Consider the following 12,904-nt stretch of genomic DNA (forward strand, 5'->3'; position numbering starts at 1 on the left):
CTGCTATTATTTTCAAGTCTCCAGGCATCCTACTCTGGAGAATTTCCAAATAATCCTAATAAATTATATGAAATCCTAATCTTAAATTTAAAGTCTTAATCTTAAATATAAAATTAGAGTAATTGTTAGTAATTTGTAATAGCCATGCAAAAAAAATGACTTATTCTGTAGATATGTCTAATTTAATAATATCAGTGATATCAGAAATTATAAGAACGACTACAAAGAGTTTGCACCTTCTGGGGGCCTTTTGATAAGAAAAAGTATACATGCAGAGATAGATTGGATATTAAAGACTTAGTAGGAGCAGCGTGAGGACAGTTTAGGGCCAGGGGTAGGGAGGAACACTTAAGTCCCTGTAGAGTTAAGATGGGTTACACAGTTTAATAACAAACATCCCATAATCTCCATGGCTTAACACAACAAAAATTTATTTCTTACTTCTACTACATGCACAAAACTCATCAATGAGGGTCTCTACTTCATATTCACTTAAGAACCAAGGCTGACAGAGGTTCTGCCATTTTGTGGATACACCAAAAAGTACTGGTGACCTCCTCCCAGTCCCTCACAACCCCATCACCAGCTACAGAGTGGCTAGAGAATTAGAGGAGTACTTGGTTATTTGACAAGCATTAAGTATCTCTGTAACTATTCCCAGCTATTAGTGTTTCTATATCACAAAATGACTTAATGATTTGGAATAGTCACAAAATAGAAACATCCACTATCTCTAAGGCTAAATTCATTTTACTCTATTCTAAACTTCTACTAAGGAATAAAAGGCAGTGGGTAGGCATTAATTCATACTTTTACCTCTTAGGCAAATTGCTCTTTTTCTTTTCCTTTTCTCACACTTTTACTTCTGTGTATTTCTTTAAGTGTTAGTCATTTCTTTTTCCAAGCCTAGGTATACTGCAATACTTTCCTAGTACCTACTTAACCTATTCTCTTTTTGTTATTAATTTCATTAATTTTGCCTTAACATCAGTTGTTAAATGTTTCATTCTACCCACATAATTTACATAATAATTCTCATACTGCTTGGGAGACAAGGTCAGTCAAATAAACTCACTTGTACTTACCAAAAGAGATCACAGGAAATTTCATCTACAGAAGTCTAGGAATCTCTTTACACAGACAAGAGGCTGTCCCAAGAGATCTCAGAGCCTTGCTAAGAAGCTTATAGAGAGACAAGCTGAGTGGGATAGGAAAAATGCATGGTCTTCAGATTCAGACAGATTGAGTTTGAATTCCTGCTCCATCACTTAGTGACTGTATAACTGTGGGCAAGTTAGTTAATGTCTCTGAACCTCAGTTTCCACATCTCTAAAATGGACCTATGAATACAGGAATTAGAGAGAAGGTTTGTAAGTATTTAGAATATGGTAAGTTTTAATTGAAAAAATTATTATTACTACTGTACATAGACTGATCAGTAAATAGAAGGGCAACCAATGTAAACTGACACAGAAGGAGAGGAGTTTCTACTTACAGATTAAAGGGCATGGTGCTTAAAAACCCAATCAACTCAAATATCAAAATTTTCCAAAACTGTTCTCAAAAATCTCTAAAGAACAATATCAAAGAAATACAAATTATTTAAAGAGAAGCTTGGCTATTTTATCCACTGAGATTATCATAAGATTTATGTAATAAAAATTTACATAAAGCAAGTCACAGGGAAATGGTTTTTTCATTGGGTTAACAATCACATTTTGCCTCTTTCCTATGCATCAACTCAGATCAGTAAACTACAAAAGAATAGGGTCTATAAGTGGTTTTGCATGTCATTCATTTTCAGTACTGGCACAATACATATCACTCAATAAATATTTGTTAATGAACAAATGGATGCCAGCTATTATCTCTGGAATTGATTGTTTCATTTCAAGGAAGTTGCCTAATACATTCTTTGATGATAGTTTGACCCTAGGCAATTCTGTGACTTGTGACATAAATAATGGGGGATGGGGGAGAATGACCAACTGTGATGGTTAATTTTATGGATCAATTTAGCTATGCTATAGTACTCACTTACTTAATCAAACACTAACCTAGATGTTGCTGTGAAGTGTTCTGTAGATGTTGTTAGCATCTACAATCAGCTAACTTTAAGTAAAAGAGATTAACTTTTAATAATGTAGGCAGATCTTATCCCATGAGTTGAAGGCCTTAAGAGCAAAAACTGAGGGTCCTAGATGAGAAGAAATTTCTGCCTCAAGACTGCAGCATCACCTGCTGTGTGAGTTCCCAGCCTGCCAGCCTGCCCTACAGATTTCAGACTTGCCAGTCCCCACAATTGTGTGAGCCAATTTCTTAAAATAAATCATATATGTGTGTGCGTAAGTGTGTGTATGCATATGCATATGTATATGCATATATATGTATTTTATAGGTTCTGTTTCTCTGGAGAACACTGAGTGATACACCAACAAAAGTGTATATTATTTGAGGCTTTAAAGTACTAGGTAGACATCAAAAGTAGAATGTACTGAATGCTATCATATGTTGTGTTAGACCTTTAGTTTCCACTAAAACAATGCCTTCTTTATGTTCTTCTTTTATATCAATCCAAAATGACTAATTCCAGCCAGCATCTATCACCGTTAACAACTATGTCCTTTGAATCTCTTTGCATAATAATGTATACATTTCTCAGAATCAAAACTAAGTATCATTGAATCTAATTAAAAGGGGATTCTAAAAGAATTATTCTACATATTATCTATAATATCAACAGCAAGGAGACAGAGAATCATACAGAATACAATTATGCCATTTTAGTGTTCATGTAATAAAAAGATATCATAATTCTGTACTCCCTACCTATTAATCTTTAGTTCCAACTTTTAGCATATGCCTAAACAAGAGAAATAAAGAGCTAATCAAATCCAGACCAAGGAAGGATTTAACCAGAAATATCCAAAAGGGCCATATATATTAACATACCAGATACTATTTAAAACCTGCTTATATCACCAGAATAGAAAATATCAGTGTTAACATACAAAACTAGAATAGGAATACCAATGTAATGTTGATATTGAGAAATACAATATACATTTATGTAATATGGACCATGTTACAAAATGCAAATGTTATTGTCTTGCACATGTAAATGGGAAAAAGGGAGAGAAAATCAGTGTTAAGGGTTAAAGTATAAATTGTGGAACATAAGTCTGGCAGATTTTATTGATACTGGACATCCTGACCCCTTTATACACTTACTTAGAAAAGTAAAAACCAGAAATTTCTTCTTAAATATTTTCCTTCAGTTTTCCTGAAGGAAATCTCCAGATATTTCATTTCCTCTTTCAATGACTGTCCTATTACTAAATTGCTCAATGGGAGCAATTAAGCATCAAGCTGACATCACAAATGGAGACACCCTAGCAATCTATTTAGTCAACATAAACAAACAATCAAACTAATTCAGTAAATTTCTGTAGCCAAAAATATTATTTTCTGTCTCCTCCTTTCCCCTACTCTTCTTTCATTTCCACATCTTGTGGTCTGGTCACAGCAACAAAAGCCCATTTTACCATATACTGTTTACCTCAGTATGTCTAAAGAATTACAACAATGCCTCTAGATTCCAAATGTCCAGCTCTGTCAAAAAATAGAAAGTATCAAGTCAGACTGGAGAATGGCATTATTTTACAGTTCCAGTTCAGTTTATGGTCCTCTCACAAAACCTACTGAAGTTATAAAAGACTTAAAAGTTTTTTTCTATAATTAATAAATTGGACTGGGCACAGTGGCTCATGCCTGTAATTCCAGCACTTTGGGAGGCCAAGGCGAGCAGATCATTTGAGGTCAAGAGTTTGAGACCAGCTTGACCAACATGGTGAGACTCTCGTCTCTACTAAAATAAAATTTAAATAATTAGCTGGGTGTGGTGGAATGGGCCTGTAATCACAGCTTCTCAGAAGGTTGAGGTAGGAGAATCACTTGAACCCAGGAGGTGGAGGTTGCAGTGAGCCGAGACCATGCCATAGCACTCCAGTCTGGAGAGCAAGAGTGAGACCAGATCTGTCTCAATAAATAAATGAATGAATGAATGAATGAATTGATGCTTTGTCTTTCTATTTCTAATTCCTTAATTTCAATTATAGCAGGGTAGTCTATATAGTTAAAAAAATCTTTGGAGGATTAATATTTTCATCATAATTTTAAATGAATGTATTAACTGGTTACATATACAATCATTGCCTAATCATAAATAAGACTTTAATCCCATAAAAGATGTTTAATAACAATTTTTATCTACTAAGCACAAAATTAATAGTAATGGGGGTTGAAAATTAAATTTCAAGGTAGCCAAAGCATAAATTCAAGAACTTTGGATAATTTTAAAAAGAACAAAATGCTAAGATTAAAAAAAATTGCCATGTTTATACAACTATGTGTAATAACACATTGCTACTCTCATAAATTCAGTAGACTATTATTCAGAAGGATTTTTTATAAAGCATATCCTTGTAAAGACAATGAAATAGCAAGAAAACAATTTTCAGTTCTAAGAGAATAAATCTTAGTCATAAAGGAAAACAAAGTAAGGGGAAAGGCACTGAAACTCTGAAGTACTAATTACTCTGCTTTTACATGGGGTAAGTAAGGCAGTACAATTCTATGGTCCTTATATACTCAAAGCTTCCACTAATATTTGATGAGTCTGCCTTCATGAGAAACCCAGAATTACTTTCTCACATACAATTTTTTTATTAGTAAAAGGATCTCATAATGACACTTACACAGTTCAGGCCCAATATTCCCATGCATGAGAATTCTCAGTGAAGGGACTTCACTTTTACTAAGGGAATGACTATTGTGCAGGATTCTCAAATTTTTAATATATCAATCACATTAAAGAGTGCCCATTTTCACATATACACCATGGAATACTATGCAGCCATAAAAAAGGATGAGTTCATGTCCTTTGCAGGGACATGGATGAAGCTGGAAACCATCATTCTCAGCAAACTAACACAGGTACAGAAAACCAAACACTGCATGTTCTCACTCATAAGTGAGAGCTGAACAATGAGAAACCATGGACACAGGGAGGGGAACATCACACACTGGAGACTGTCAGTGTGTGAGCAGCTAGGGGAGGGATAGTGTTAGGAGAAATACCTAATGTAGATGATGGGTTGATGGGTGCAGCAAACCACCATGGCACATGTATAGCTATGTAACAAACCTGCATGTTCTGCACATGTATCTCAGAACTTAAAGTATAAAAATGAAAAAAAAAGACTGCCCATTTTATTTTCAGTTGCTTGGATAGATGGGATTAAGGAAAATATACTAAAAGAACTTTCTGTCACTCAGTTCCGAGCACAGTTACGCATGAAGAATTCTTATTAAGTCAAAAGAGAACAGATATTTGAATATATATTTGAAAGCAGAATTGTCCCCTTTGATTCAGTTTAACAAATGGAAACACTCAAGATTCAGGTCACTATGGACCCTTTTCCCTACTCAAAAAGGGACCCTCCCTATTAATAACCATTAGAATGTTCCACATTTTTAAGTTTGCAACATCATGGCCTCATTGCAAAATGGGTATTTTGGGAAAACTACATTTCCTTCAAAGGAAAACGTTTTTAAAATGCATAATTTCTCCATCACGCATTTTTTAAATAATAAGAATAGAAATAACTGTTTTACAACTTAGGCTCAGCAACTGCCCAGGCAGCCTATAGAACCGATATCAATAGTTTTATGCATGTTGGAAAATCATTCTAAAGAATTTTTTTTAATCTGAAAAATAACATCATCACTGTGGATTCCACCCTGAAACCCGGAGGCAGGAATTACATTGTGTTGTTAAAATGTTAGCAACTGCATTTCATTTTTTGAAAAGGCAATTTAGTTTTCCTGAAATAAAGAGGTGATTATATCTTTTATTACTGTTATAAGAATTTGATATATCACAAAGTGAAAGAGTTACAGCATGTGTCAACTATCAACCAGGAAAAATGAACCTGATTCATAATTCACTTTGAGAATGTCTAGTTAGTCAATCAAGTGATTTGTAATCATGAAGGCTGCCAGAAATTGAATGAGGAATGGAACACAGTAAAATTCTTAGATTTTTTTTTTAGTATTCTTATTTTGTTATGTGACTTTTATTGCCATTTTTGATCACTGTTTCTCAGCAGCACAAATTAAATCACAGATGTTTACTTAGAAGTTTTTGACTATAAAATAGGCTACAGGTATACAAGTTGAATGACCATAGTATAGAGTGTCTTCCTACAAAATTAAAGGTTTTAGTGCTTATAGCTTGAACAAGAAAAATTTCATTCCTTCCAATCCCCTCCACCCTCTCCCCATTTTATTTAAATTATTTAGTAAATATACTATTTGTTCTAATTCAGTATATTTCTATATATTCTAAAACAAATAAAATCATTTAAAAGAACCTAGTTAATATCAGTAACTTTAAGCTTCCTTTTAATATCTTCATATAGTAATTCCTCAGTTAAAACTATAATATAATCTGATAGTCAAAGAACATTTAACCTCTAATTAATACAATCCTAGTAAATAGACAAAATATAAAATCAACTTATAGCCTGACATATTACTAAAGGGGTAATGTGATAAATGAGTGTTTTTCAAAATGTAAACTACCGAACCATGTGTGAATGTGCCACTCTGACAATATTGGCCATTATAAGCTTTTTCATCAGTACTGCATGACATAGAATTACACAGCTTTAAAGTAAACTGAACTTTAAATACAACAACAAATGGACTCCTCCTTTGATTTACTCTTCATAATTTTCAAGCAGAAGGGTCCTTTTTCCAACTTTAGACTGATTATAACACAAGATCTCCTTAGGGAAAGTAATAGAGTTCTTAAGATCTATTATACTACTCATTACTGAAATCTAATATTTATTTTTAAAATTTAGCTATATAAACTTTGTGAGCAAATTTCCAATAATAAATGTTTGGTTTTTCAAAATAACAAAATTCCAGACACACATTATACATTGACTCTTAAGAAACTAGTATAATTATGGTGAGACCCTGGGAAAGATACTGTTTTCCACGCTGAATATTCCCTGAAAAGTATAGCAGCACTCCACTTGGGAATTCACGTTATCACCACTATCACACCAACTGCCAGAATCACCTTTTCTTTTCTATTGAGCTTATTCAATCATTCATTCCACAAATGCTCATTAAGCACTACTCTTGCCAGGTATTGTGCTAGAAATTGGGGGTAAAAATGAATTTAAAACATAGTCTTTGTAGTTGCCCTTAAGAAATCTATAGTAAGAAGACATAAGTCAATAAGAACAATGAAATACAGGCTCTAGAAGAGATCTACATCTTGGAAATTTCAATGACAGAGGTCAGTAGTCAAGAAGGACTTCAAAGTGTTCACCAAGCTAAATCCTGAATGAAAGTTGGTAACTTATCAGGGAGCAAAGAGAAAAGACTATAATGGTAAGAAGGAGTATATGAATGAAGACCAAAGTGCAAAATAGCTTATCATGGTAGAATGAATACAAGCTATTCAGTTTAACTGGGGTTTAACACGTAAGGAGTACATACAATGTTGCATGGTCGGGGAAAAGGCTGCCAGAAGCCTCTTTCAAAAACATTTCATATTGATGATCACGTGATGTCACGTACTTGTAGGATAAGGATCCTGTCCCTCATAGCTACAAGTAGTTTTGACTTCAGTGAGCATCAGTCCTACAAATCTTTGACCTTGGAATTTGTTTATACTGTGAAAGAAGAAAAATTGAAAGATAATGCCAATTGCCAAAAAAAAAAAAAAAAAAGGTGGAGGGGAGGACACTAGCAAAGCAAGACTGTAAAGAAAATTTACTTTGACTATCTGACAATGGCGATAACTCAAGTGAAAGCAACTAGAATAAAGAGGGCCAAAGCAACATAAGTGACTGTAACAAGTTACTTATATATACTCACACATATATATACATACTCCATGATTATATAAGATTTGGTCAAATTATAAATGAAATTAGTACAGTAAAATGAAATTGTGATTATTAAATGATATTGCCTGAACTACAGATCGCTATGTAGATATACTACTGACTCTTGTAACAATATTAAATATATAGAAGTCAAGCACTATGTCTCTGGAATACCAAACTTGCAACAAGCATTAACAATGGCCACCAGCTGATAGACTAAATAATCTATTTGAAAACGGAAGAGAATCTTTTCAGTGTACTTATCCTGAAATTTCCTAATATCAGTAATACATCCATGGTGTTTTTGTTTTCTGTTTTTGTTTTTGTTTTAGAAACACAGTCTTGCTCTGTCATGCAGGCTGGAGTTCAGTGGCTCAATCTCAGCTCACTGCAACCTCCACCTCCCAAATTCAAGTGATTCTCTTGCCTCAGCCACCCAAGTAAAGTGTTTTTAGTATAGACGGGGTTTCAACATGTTAGCAGGCTGGTCTCAAACTCCTGACCTCAAGTGATTCTCCCACCTCGGCCTCCAAAGTGTTGAGATTACAGTCATAAGCTACCTCACCTGGCTAGTAATATGTTTTTAAAATAAGTATACAACATATGTGATCAATATGGGACTCTTTTCTAGTCAGTATGTATTCAAATAAGAGTCATGAATGATAAGTCAGCTGCCATGTGTTATAAAAAATGAGAATGGAGATGAGAGACAGGAGCTATTCAAACAACTCAAGTATATTCATAGATAACAAATTATAACTTCCATTACTTTTCACTGTTGTGTTGATTTCTTTGTTATCCTTTGGGCTCAAGTAATCAAGCATCATGGTTTAACATCCCAATAATGTCTCATAAAACAAAGTTTAAACCAAATTGTTGTTTAATAACACTGCAAAGATAAAATAACATTAACATGCTCTTTCATGTATCAAGATGACACTTACTCACCAGAAATAGAGATGAGCTGCAAGTTGTTGTTCCATAGTGGAAATGGGTTTGCTGATCTAGCCAATTCTCTTGCCAAAGCTCCCTAGTGAATGGCAGCTTACATCTGTAAGATGAGTGTTACCAGTGGTCACAGAAAATAACAAAATAAAATGATCTATACTTTAATAAAATCTATGTCTTTGGTCCCAAACTACCTTATTCTGATGACCTTTTAAAAAGTCACAGGAATGCATAAATGCTGTATAATTCTTACATTAAAAATTATATATGTGGTTACTCTGATCAATTCATTGTATTCTATATATTACTTACATAAATATACAAATAATGAGAGCCTGACCCTCTACCAAAAAAACGTTCTCGGCTAACTTAAAACAAAGATTGCATCTGACATGCAAAATCAGAAGCGTATAATGATAATGCTCAAAACATGAAAGTATGCCAACTTTACATCCCTCATCACCAGTAGCAATAACTGAGGAAATTACAGAATATTTTTGTTAATTTAAGAAATACTCTCTATAGCATTAAATGCAATATGACTACAGCCAAAATCACTTTGTCATTTCCTAGAATTCTGAAAAATACTTCCACTTTTTACGAAGAAAAAATACTTTAGTTACTAGCTACAGTGTTCATTCTTGTCAATACAGAGGTTTCACAATGAAATAGTTCTGCTGATCCTCAGTATGGAATTTTATCAGTTTCTAGTTAAATCTCCTTCATAAGACTTGAGGAGCTGATAAAATATTACTGGAAGACATTGTTTGTAAGTAAAATTAATGTTACATGCTTCTTTATTATTTAAGGGAATAAGAAATTATAACTTAAAAATTAATAAGAAGCCATTAAAACTAGATACAAGTCAAAATCACAATGCTAAGCACTATCATGAGCAAGGCACTATTCAGGGCTTCTATGAACAAGTACAAAAATAACAAGGCATAGTACATAACCTCAAAAAAAATCACAATTTAGATATTATTGAAACATTCCTCTTCCAGTTCTCCATAGTTGTTTACAAAAACAAACAGCTAGATTCTAACCCAGATCCTCTGCTAGAACAGGAAGGATGATGTGGAAAAGTACAGCATCACCTACCACAGCATGGTAGCTACCACAAGGATGAGGCTCTGGGGCTCCTCTTGCGTATGGAAATAAGGAAATGTTAATAGAAATATTGAGAACATCTGCTGCAACCTGTGATGCAGACCCACTGCCACCTGCAAACAAATAAACTTCATTAATTTTAAGACACTATAAAAACATTTCCAGTCACAATTCTGTTTTAATGGGACATGCAAGTATATTCTCTTTATCAGCTTTTCATTATCATTCTCCACCAACTTGCAAAAATTGGATGTCTTCCACTAGGTTGCAAACTTCTAAAGTTCTTCTTCATTTTGGTTTCCAATTTCTACAATGCCCAGCAGAACACTCAAATAACTCAGTCTAGTAAGAAATTAAGGTAAAAACTGGCTGCTATAATACTCTGTAATCAGTTCTATAAGAAGTTTTATAGAAAGTATTACAGATACTAAAAGGAAGGAAAAACTGGCTTTAAATAAAGGCTTCAGAGAGGAAAGGAAATGTCATTTGAGATGAGTACTAAAGAATGAGTAGCTGCTGGACAGAGAGACAAGTAGAAAAAATTCATTCTTAGTTGAAGAAAGAGGTAAAAAGTTAGGGAGGTACAGAATGGTGCACAATATTTTGAGAATTTCAAGTAATTTTTTGGAAAAGGAGCCAATAAGACAAAGGCATGAGAAAGATAACGGATATGACTTATATGATAAAAAGTTGAACCTCTACTCTGACTAAAGGAGTGAAGACAGGAAAGTGAAGTGATCATTAAAAAGATCTTGGCAGCCAGGCGCAGTGGCTCATGCCTGTAATCCCAGCACTTTGGGAGGCCAAGGCAGGTGTATCATGAGGTCAAGAGATCAAGACCATCCTGGCCAAGATGGTGAAACTTCGTCTCGACTAAAAATACAAAAATTAGCTGGGCGTGGTGGTGCACGCCTGTAGTCCCAGCTACTTGGGAAACTGAGACAGGAGAATTGCTTGAACCCAGGAGATGGAGATTGCAGTGAGCCAAGATCGCACCACTACACTCCAGCCTGGTGACAGTGAGACTCCAACAAAGTGAGACTTCGTCTTAAAAAAAAAAAAAAGAAAAAAAAAGATCTTGGCAGCAGTATGAAAGATGAGAGGAAGAACAAGACTGAAGGACAAGACTGAATGGACTAAATCACATAAGACAAAGTTGGCTTTACCTAATGGTATATGGAATTATGGTGACCCAAATCATCACCAATGACCATTAGGTCTGTTACCTACTGGGTCTCAAATCCAGGTATATATTTAGACAATACTACAGACACTAATTTATTTTAGAAAACTGTTTATGTAGTATAATATCAATTTTAAAATGGCAGGAATTTGACACAGGAATATCAACCTGTAAAAATAATAATAATGAGTAGTAGGATTAGAGGTCATGTTTTTCTTCTTGTTACTGATATATTCCAAATGTTCTACATATAAAATTAAAAATAAATTCTACAACAATTTCTTGAAGCTATAATAGCTAAAACTTGCATTAACCCTAAAGGACCTCACCCAGGATCCCTTGACAATATAACTGAACCCAAAGCCTCCTTCACCACCACAGTCCACTATACCTAAAATACTCCTACATCAGGACTTTACCTCATGTTCTTTCTGCTTCTGAAGCCTCCTTTGGCCCTGAATGCCCAACTAAATCTCAACTTTATCAAACCACCAGTTACAATGATCTCATACATGCATTACCTGCTCCATACAGTTTCACATCCAATCATATTTAATTTATTGAAAACCATCTTCAGTAGTTCTCCTGTTTGTTCTTCCTACAGTTTTTAATATAAGAACAGACTAGCACAAGTCTGTTCTATTCCAAAGCAAATCTCATTTATGGACATATACACATATAATTATTCCAATGTTTTGATAAACAAACTTATGTATATAATCACAACTAAAGAGTCTTCAAATCTATCTTCAGAAAAGGTGCCTACTGTAATGGATTGAATTGTTTCCCCTCAATTGTAGACTTAGCCTCCAACTCCTGTGAATGTGACCTTATTTGGAGACAGAAGTCTTTGCAAATAATCAAGCTAAGACAAAATCATTAGGGTGAACCCTAATCCAATGTGACTGGTATCCTTATAAATAGGTAGATCTGGACACAGAGACAGACATGCACACAGGAAGAACACCGTGTGAAGGAAGAGATTCGGGTGACAGATCTATAAGCCGAGGAATGTCAAAGATTACCAGCAAACCACCAGAAGCTAGGAAAGAAGCATGGAACAGACTCTCCATCAGACCCCTTAGAAAGAACCAATACCTTGATCTCAGACTTCTATCTTCCATAACTGAGAGACAATAGATTTTTGTTGGGTCAGCCGCCCAGTTTGTGGTATTTTTTTATAATCACCATAGCAAAATAACACAACTACTAAGGGAACCCATGATTTTTTTTCCCCTGAAAGTCATTAAAAACAAAAACATTTGTAAGATTACAAATCAAAAAATATCTTCCTATTCATTTTTCACTCTGGTAGCAAATGTGCTATTTAATAGCTAAGCCAATCTAGTGCCAAAAACTTCTAAGAATAAACATGATTCATCCTTCATCCTATATAGTATCATTTACACAGACAGTATCACATAATCAAACATTAGAGAATGTAACCATTCTATAGATATTAGGATAGAGAGAAAAATGAAGTTACATAAATTTTTCTTTGTAATGGGAAGAGTTGCTTTGTGCATTTTCATGCTGTGAAAATGTGATCTGACCCATAATACAACCAAAACATAGTATAATGAGTTACTTGATGAAGAGCAATAATATTGGCATAGACCAGGAATGGGCTCTCAGGTAACACATATTTCAATTCAAATCTTTGCTCTGTCACTCACTAGTTAGAGGCATATCT

At 34.3% G+C, this 12,904-nt stretch overlaps 1 long non-coding RNA gene across 6 annotated transcripts in view; it reads right to left on the minus strand.

The window, feature by feature from the left end:
• The window catches only part of LOC105734692 (uncharacterized), a 160,032-nt gene that overhangs the window by 123,053 nt on the left and 24,075 nt on the right, over positions 1-12,904 (minus strand). For 5 of the 6 annotated variants that reach the window (XR_010342613.1, XR_001111593.2, XR_010342614.1 and 2 more), the window contains exons 4-5: positions 10,020-10,141; positions 8,919-9,021 (exon numbers count right to left, since the gene is read on the minus strand). This is a non-coding gene — a long non-coding RNA (uncharacterized LOC105734692). Of the gene's footprint in view, positions 1-656; positions 1,341-8,918; positions 9,022-10,019; positions 10,142-12,904 lie in introns of those variants that run through there. The other variant, XR_001111594.3, reaches the window with a different exon arrangement.

The sequence above is a fragment of the Aotus nancymaae genome, unplaced genomic scaffold (assembly GCF_030222135.1).
Source record: "Aotus nancymaae isolate 86718 unplaced genomic scaffold, 86718_ANA_hifiasm-v0.15.2.pri h1tg000014l, whole genome shotgun sequence".
In the NCBI taxonomy this organism is placed as follows: domain Eukaryota; kingdom Metazoa; phylum Chordata; class Mammalia; order Primates; family Aotidae; genus Aotus; species Aotus nancymaae.